Source organism: Pholcus phalangioides, unplaced genomic scaffold (genome assembly GCF_987345545.1).
Source record: "Pholcus phalangioides strain wild (caught in Gottingen) unplaced genomic scaffold, Ppha-v1.0 ptg000021l_1, whole genome shotgun sequence".
In the NCBI taxonomy this organism is placed as follows: Eukaryota; Metazoa; Arthropoda; class Arachnida; order Araneae; family Pholcidae; genus Pholcus; species Pholcus phalangioides.
In genome coordinates, this window is record NW_028301614.1 from 10,411,488 (window position 1) to 10,419,249 (window position 7,762).

The following is a 7,762-nucleotide window of genomic DNA, read 5'->3' on the forward strand; positions in this document are numbered from 1 at the left end:
CGTTGCTCAAAATGCTTTGCGATTTGCTTACATTCGTATCTTGTGTTATGAACGCCCCTCCGCTTGGATTCGATATTATCGTAAGCACGACTCCGGCAAAACGTTAAAAAAATTACGAATTGCTGAAAAAAAATAACAACCATATCATTACAACGACCGGTAGGATAAATCTCAGATGTTTTCATATAGCAACTATCTATATGTTTTCCCTTTCGATATAACCACCACCATAACGTTAGTTTTCACAGAACGATAAGTTTCGTTATAGCAGTTATCGACTGTAATACATTTTAGTTTAGCTTTGAATTTTTTTTAAAGGAAAAGAAGCCAAAAACTAACTATTAACCATCAGCCAAAAATGAGATCAGAAAGATATAAAGAACTTATAAAATTTAATTGATGAGTAAATTAATATATATAATTACAAAAAAAACCTGAATTTTAACAAAAGTAGAAAACGCATTATCTAGGGGGGTGCGAGAAGGTAAATCGTATTGCATTGGGAGTGAGGGATGGAAAAAAAGGTTAAGAAAAAACCACTGGTCTATGGTAAAAATAAGTCGAAGAGACGGAATTGATGTCATTTTATGAAATTTCGGTGAAGGTAAATAATTTATATTCACTTCTCTTATTGCGGTCAAAATGACCGCTTTCCGTCGTTCTAGGTCATGGGTTTCCAACTGTTGTTCCGAGAAATCTCCTGAGTTTCCGTGACAGCTTTTTTGGGGTTGCGCATGATAAATCGCCGCGGAACCCTTAAAATTCCGGAAACAGTGAACTTTCAAAGAGGAAAAAACTGTCTTGTCACCAATACTTGTAAAGCTGTTCTTTTATATTTTGAATTTTAATGAAATAGTATCGTTTAAAAAGATCAGACGAGACATGATAACGGAATCGAATCAGACCAGACAGCTTAAGGAAAATGATAACATTAAATTTATTCTATATCGAATTTTTGAACCAGAAACTCATGGATGTCATTTTCCGTTTCATCAGAATGTAATAAGTTGTGAAAACTGTGTGTGTGTCTTTTTTTGTAAATCCACTAGAAGTGAGGATTCTTGAATTGCAAAATTTTCGTGTGCTTTGCGGGACACCCATGGCCATCTTAACACATGAGTCCCATCCGGGCATTTGCATAGAGGCTTTCGCGATAAGAGCTGGCACAATGACAATATGTAGATTACGCGACTGTGCCCAAGTCCTCTTTCATTTTGCCCTAGAGCTATGAGGCTATGGAGACGGCAATAGGGACAGACGCTTTTTTTAAATAAATACTCAAAAATTTGTTCCGTGGGAACAGCCTCATTATCATCAAAAGTTCCGTGGGAACAGCATAAAAGCTATTACAATTTACAATAATAATAACCCCAGAAGGCATGAAATGCACGGTTCCGTGGAACAGCCTAAAAACTATCAAGGGTTCCGCGAGAAGGTTTACGTCGGAAAACCCTTTTCTAGGTAGTTTGATATTCCCGTCGTTTTAGTATTAAAGTCTAAACTGCCGCCCTTTACAACCTGCCGCCTCTGTTCCTTGCATCCTCGCTTAAGCCGCCCCTGCTGTTCCTAAACCCCTAACAATTAAAAAGATATTTTTAGGTATAAAAGATGTGGGGGAGAAGAGGAAAGAAAATCGCGAGAAAATGTTGTTAGAGGCAGACACGCACACGTGAATGAAATCGAAAGCGAACTCGTGTTGCGAAATTGACGACTGTTTTTTCGCGTCATTCATTGGAACAGCCAAATAAGATCGAAATGTTTTTTGTTGTCGTACGTAATTTACTGATGTGCTACCAACAAAAATGAAAATAAAAAATAAACAAAGATCTAAAAAAGATCTCAAAAACGACGCATTGCAGCAGCAAAACAGACAAGAAAATAGTACTCGAGTTAGAGGTGAAATGGTATGAATGTGGTGCTGCTGCTGCTGGTGGTGGCAAGTGCATAAGGTAGGGCCACTTAATGAGAAACCAGTCCAACTAGTTTTTAAAAAGCTATCGCAATGGCTAGTTTTCTCTCTGGCTCTGTTCTTTTTTTTTCTTTTATATAGTATATACTCGTATCGAAATAAAAAGAATTAAATTCAAGAGAGAGAGAAAAGAGCGAAATATTTTCATGAATTCCTTCCGAAGCCGAAACTCGCCCACATCTCTTTTCAATTATAGTCCTTCATGTTGATGTTCTCTCGTTATACTCTCGTTATCGCAACGATTTAACCACGAAGCTAATAAGAGTTGCGTGTGTCTCAATGGTATTAAAATGGACATTTAACGTGAATATTTCGAATTTTTAATACAATGAAAGCCCCTCTTAACGGTCATCCCTCGGATGCGATCACCCCCTGTTTCACGGCCAAAAAAAAATTTCCCGGGAAAAAAAAATCTTATTTAAATAATGTGTTTTGAACCCTTGCTTAACGGTCAAGTTTCTGCAAGTGTCCACAAAAGAGGAGTTTTAATACCAATTTTTCCTTTCTGATAATAAAAGCTGAATTTTGCCTTCCAAAAGCACGTATGAATTCCTCCACATGCAAAATTGCAAGGAAAAAGTTGCTGAAGTTGGAATTTACGGAATGCACCCCCCCCCCCACCACCCATGTTGTCAATCAAACATTGGTAAGGCTTTGTCGTAATGCCGGGCTGGAAGATCTATCCTCAACGTATTTAAGTTCTGGTGTTCATGTCATGTTGCATGTTTATATGCAGTGTGTTCTCATGAATTCGTAAACAGTATGAAAATGCATAAAAATTGAAGTGATTGGTATATTTTTGAATGCGGTTTGCGAAGAAGCTATTCTCACGAGGGGAGATCTTTTTTTTTGTGGTACGGAACGAAAAATAGTTCAAATTTTTGTCAATAGAGGGTGCTTCCCTAAAGTAAAGAACAGAATTCCGTGAAAATCTCAATCTGCGAATAAAAATACAAAATTAGAAACCACCACAGGCAAATTGTCCAACAAGGTGACTGGAAAAGGAAAAAATAAAAAAAAATAAATAGTGATCTGTCTATCCGAAACGTTCGTATAGCTTTAGCTGACGATTCGTAATGGAGGTAAAACCACTTCACCAATAGTGCTTTGTCCATCAATGTCAACATCACTATATACAAATGCAAGGTCAAACAAGCAAAATGCCCAACGGACTGCTGGGAAGAATATTCCCATAACGCATATAGATGTCATATATACTTCTCATTTGAATTCAAATCCGATTTCCCAAATCGGTGACCTTAGTTGCATTAATGGAAACTTTATGTGAGCACATGTAAATGAACATTTAGAAATGAGCTGTTAATCGCACACCCTGCATTTTATAGGACTCTGATTTGCTATTTCCTGTTATTTGCTTTCGTTCAGCGCCTCCAATCGACAAAAATTTGAACTATTTTTTTTCCATACACACACAAAAAAAAAAGCATCCACCCTTCGTCAGAATAACTTTTTCGCAAATCGCATTCAAATATAAACCTTCCTTCAATTGTTACGAAATTATGTGACACCCGATCATCGTCATCATAACTTATATCGAGACTTGTCCTCAATCGTCAATGGGCAATAATTCAATATAGGAGCAATAAGTGGATGCAGACACCCCCCCCCCTCTTTCGGGGGGGGGGGGAGTCACCAGAAGAATGGGGTGAATGCCCACCTCCGCCTACGCCCATAATAGAATTTTTTCACTGAAAGGGTGTGGGGCAATCGCATCCCCTCTGTATCCGCCTATGATAGGAGCTGATACGGATGTGGTGTTGCGAGTATCGAACTATGAGGTGGAAACGTTAATGTCTGTTTGTCGTGTACATACCACTCTATTAGTCATTCTGTTTCTCCTGAAATACTGCGTGTGGGCCATTCTCACACAATATGGGGGGGGGGGGATTGCTGCGTATCCTCTTGGTGTGTTTATTCTTTTACCTAGAAATGGAAAAAACAAAATTGATTCCGTATCGGAAATATGTCGGCCAGAAAGATAGAGACCACACATTCGTGACCGCAGAGGAAAACCCCCACACTTTTTTTTAACATAGCTCGAAAACGGAAGCGACAAAAAAACACTCGTAGGTAGGTCCGAGTACGTGTGAGTGTGCTCATGTTTTCTGAAGAAAAAGTCGGGGGCATAAGGGGGCGAACCTGGTATTTGGTTTGTTTTTTTTTGTCGGACTTTATGTAGAGCTCTCGCTTCTCGTATGCGTCTGTGTGGGGCGGTGGCTGAGTGGACGGACCCGAGAGTAGTACCACGAAGCAGGTCGTTAAAAGGTGAAAGATAGCAAAAGCTCTTCCTACTTATACTGATAGATAATTGCTATTAGGTTGGTTCGAACCTTCTCTTTACCTGCGTGCTTTCGGCCAGTGATGAAGGTGGGCATATTTCTTTTGCTCTTAGCTTTTGCTCCAGTGCCTCCTAGTCCTTCCCAGTCATTCCAACTTAACCGACAGGAAGTCATATCCGTTGTAAAGGCAGATGATGACCTTCGCAACTATTCCAACCATCTCGGTGGTCTTTCTTATTTTTTTTGTTTTCAACTCCTCGCATCAAACAAAAAAAACCACCCCTCAAACAACCTCAAACATTCTGTCCTGCCTCTTCTTAAGACGCTGCTATCTATTCCATTTAGAAAACAAAGCGGCATTTTTCAGTGGAATTCCAAATACGACAAGGACATCCGTTACTAAGTAGCTCAGGAAGAAGAAAGAGAGAGGGAGGCGAGAGTCACTTTTTGAGCTATTTTCCTCGAATCATAATAAAAAAAAAGGTGCTCCTTTTTTTCTTTTTCAGGTGCACTCTCTTTTTACCATTCAAGATGATTCTCTCGAATCTTTCTTATGGATGTTTTTTCGGTTTTTTTTTTTTTACTAACAACATACTGTACGAGGCGGGAAAACATTAATGAATCAGATTCTTCCGAGGAAAAGAAGTATCCACTTCTGAGGATGTACTGAATCCACTGAAGGTAATATCTTATGCCTAAAAAAACAAACATTAGTTATTTTCTGGAGATAACGGATATCAAAGCGGAACCAAGAAGACCTATTAGTGTTTAATCTTTGAGCATAGGCATGACAGAAATCCAACCGAGTTATGTTCTCAACTACAGTGAAACCTCAATGCGATATACTATGCGGACACCAAGGAAAAATATCGTTGTGGTGGGGGTCATCGTAATACCGAGAGGCAACATTATCATCACGTGCACCAAATTTGTGCTGTTGTAGGCATCTCTTCTGAATTGGCATTGTTAGCACCACCATAAAATGCTTTACAGTGAAACCTCATTAGAATGAAATGTTTTGCAGTGAAACCTTATTACTAGGGCTTGCATTTCTATGTCTTTGCATTTTCTTTTCTTTCTTTGCATATTTCGCTATTTTTACGTGATAGAGCATATTTTCAAAATTTTAATGCATATTTTGCATATTTCAGGATTTTCGATGAAAAGTGCATTTTTCCTTGCTATTCCAGTCCCGCTTCAAACTGGTTTTTGCAGTTCCCGCCTCTGACGAGAGCTCTTAGGGCTAGGATTTTTATGTACTTAAAATGAAACGTTGTCGTTGATTGGTAAAAAATCCTGAAATTCAGGTTTTTCAACCAATCAGCAATAACATTGAATTGTTAGAGCATAAAAATATTAGCCCTTCAACGACACTGGTGTTTGGCTGTAAATATATTAATCGTCTGAATCGGTGTCGGTGATTGTAAGTCGTGGGGAAAATTGGCTAAAATTGGTAAATGGGGAGGGCCTTTTGGCGTTTGTGGGGAATTTTGAGAGTTTTATCAAATAAACAGAATTATTATTATTATTTTTATTATTATTATTTTTAATTTTGTGCTTTTCTAAAGCTGAATACACTACTTGGCTAGGTATTTTTACCTGTAGGTGGCAGCACATTAATTTTGAATTTGTAGTGAAAAACTTGCTCAAAAAGGGAAATTTTGGCATGAGGTTAGTTAGTAAAACGAAGAATTTATCTTCATACATGGGTCCTTTTATGCTCTAAAAACGTCTAAAAAATGCTTTGTAAATAAAAAACGCATTTATGCTCTTATAAAACTGTACATATGCCTTATAAAACGAAAAATATGTCCTAAAAAATTTCATTTCTATCTCAAATAACATTAGTTTTAGCAAAATGATATGATAATGAGAAATGTTGATGCAGTCTAAACTATTTTGAACCATTACTTACTTACAATTTTCATGGGGGAGGGGGCTGAACTTTCCCCTTTATGTTTTAAGGAGAAAAACGTCGCTAAGGACAAGGGGAAAGTTCAGCCCCAGTAAGTAATGGTTCAAAATAGTTTAGACTGCATCAACATTTCTCATTATCATATTATTTTGCTAAAACTAATGTTATTTGAGATAGAAATGAAATTTTTTAGGACATATTTTTCGTTTTATAAGGCATAGGTACAGTTTTATAAGAGCATAAATGCGTTTTTTATATACAGCATTTTTTAGACGTTTTTAGAGCATAAAAATCCTAGCCCTACTCATTAGAATGAAATATTTTACAGTGATCACCAGGGGGTAGACAAATCCCAGGCACCAGGTCATCATGGCGACTAAAAAATTGGTAATTGGCTCCCAAAATTTTCTTTGTGTAGTTTCTGAATTGCAGGCTGAGGGCAAAATGTTTCTATTTATAGCAGCATATCTGCCAACATATGAGAGAGACCCTGAAAAAGTCAAAAGAAGCATTATTTTGGACCTTCTCCTACAGGTAAAATTTTTTTGCTGCTTACGCCTAGATTTTTTTGCGATTTGTCCAGCCCCAGTGATAACTCATATAGAAAAAGAATAGCATCATCAGTCGAACACGAAACAACCGCAATTCTGTCAACACAAATGCGTTAGGGCCACATACTCAGCACACACATTTGTGCGAGATGCATGTACGGTTAAGTAGTATAAGTAGTAGTGAAACCTCTTTAGAAAGGTACCTAATACAGTATAATGATAAATTACTCCACAACGATATTTTTTCGTGGTTCGCAGAGAATCGTTATATCGAGATTTCACTGCATAAGTATTTATTCGCAGCAAAAAATTATAATTCATTAGTTGAATTAGTTCCGTGTTTGCCCCGGCTGGCTAAGTATCTAGTTGCCGTCCTGGCAGCAATAGGAAAACTGCCAAACAGCGTGGCTAAAAAAAATGTCGATATAAAATACATTTAAAAATTGAGCAACCCAAAAAAAAAAACAATTTTCATGGGGGGGGGGGAATAAACACTAGAAACGCCCCCCCCCCCCCCCACTCCAGATAAAGTGATGTCCTCAGACCCTTACTTACCTCGAAATAACATACACACGTCTGACCAGAACATGGTTCCGACGCCCGAGTGGCGTAGTGGCGTGCTCGTCTTCCACTGTGAAGGTTACTATCATGGTCTATGGGTTCGAATCCGGGCATAGAACGTTAGAAGGCAAGTTCTTTACCTGGCGAGACTGGGGCGACCACCGATGGATGGAACCTTCATATCCCACTCAACTGCACTGGTTGAAAATCGCCATATGGTGATATATGACCGGAGTTGGTGCGCGGTAAAGTAGTAGAACATGGTTCCCACTCTGTCCCCAGAGAAGATTTGATTGGTTGCCGAAACCTTTCGGCATCAGGGCCAGGACGGCCACCCCGTGAGGTACAGGTCCACAGACCCTCTATTGCACCCATTCCATCAACAGCAACCAACCCAACCCTCAGGGCCACCCTAACGCAGCAGTCGGCATGGAGCAAAGCTCGACATCGTTTCCTGAATCCCCCC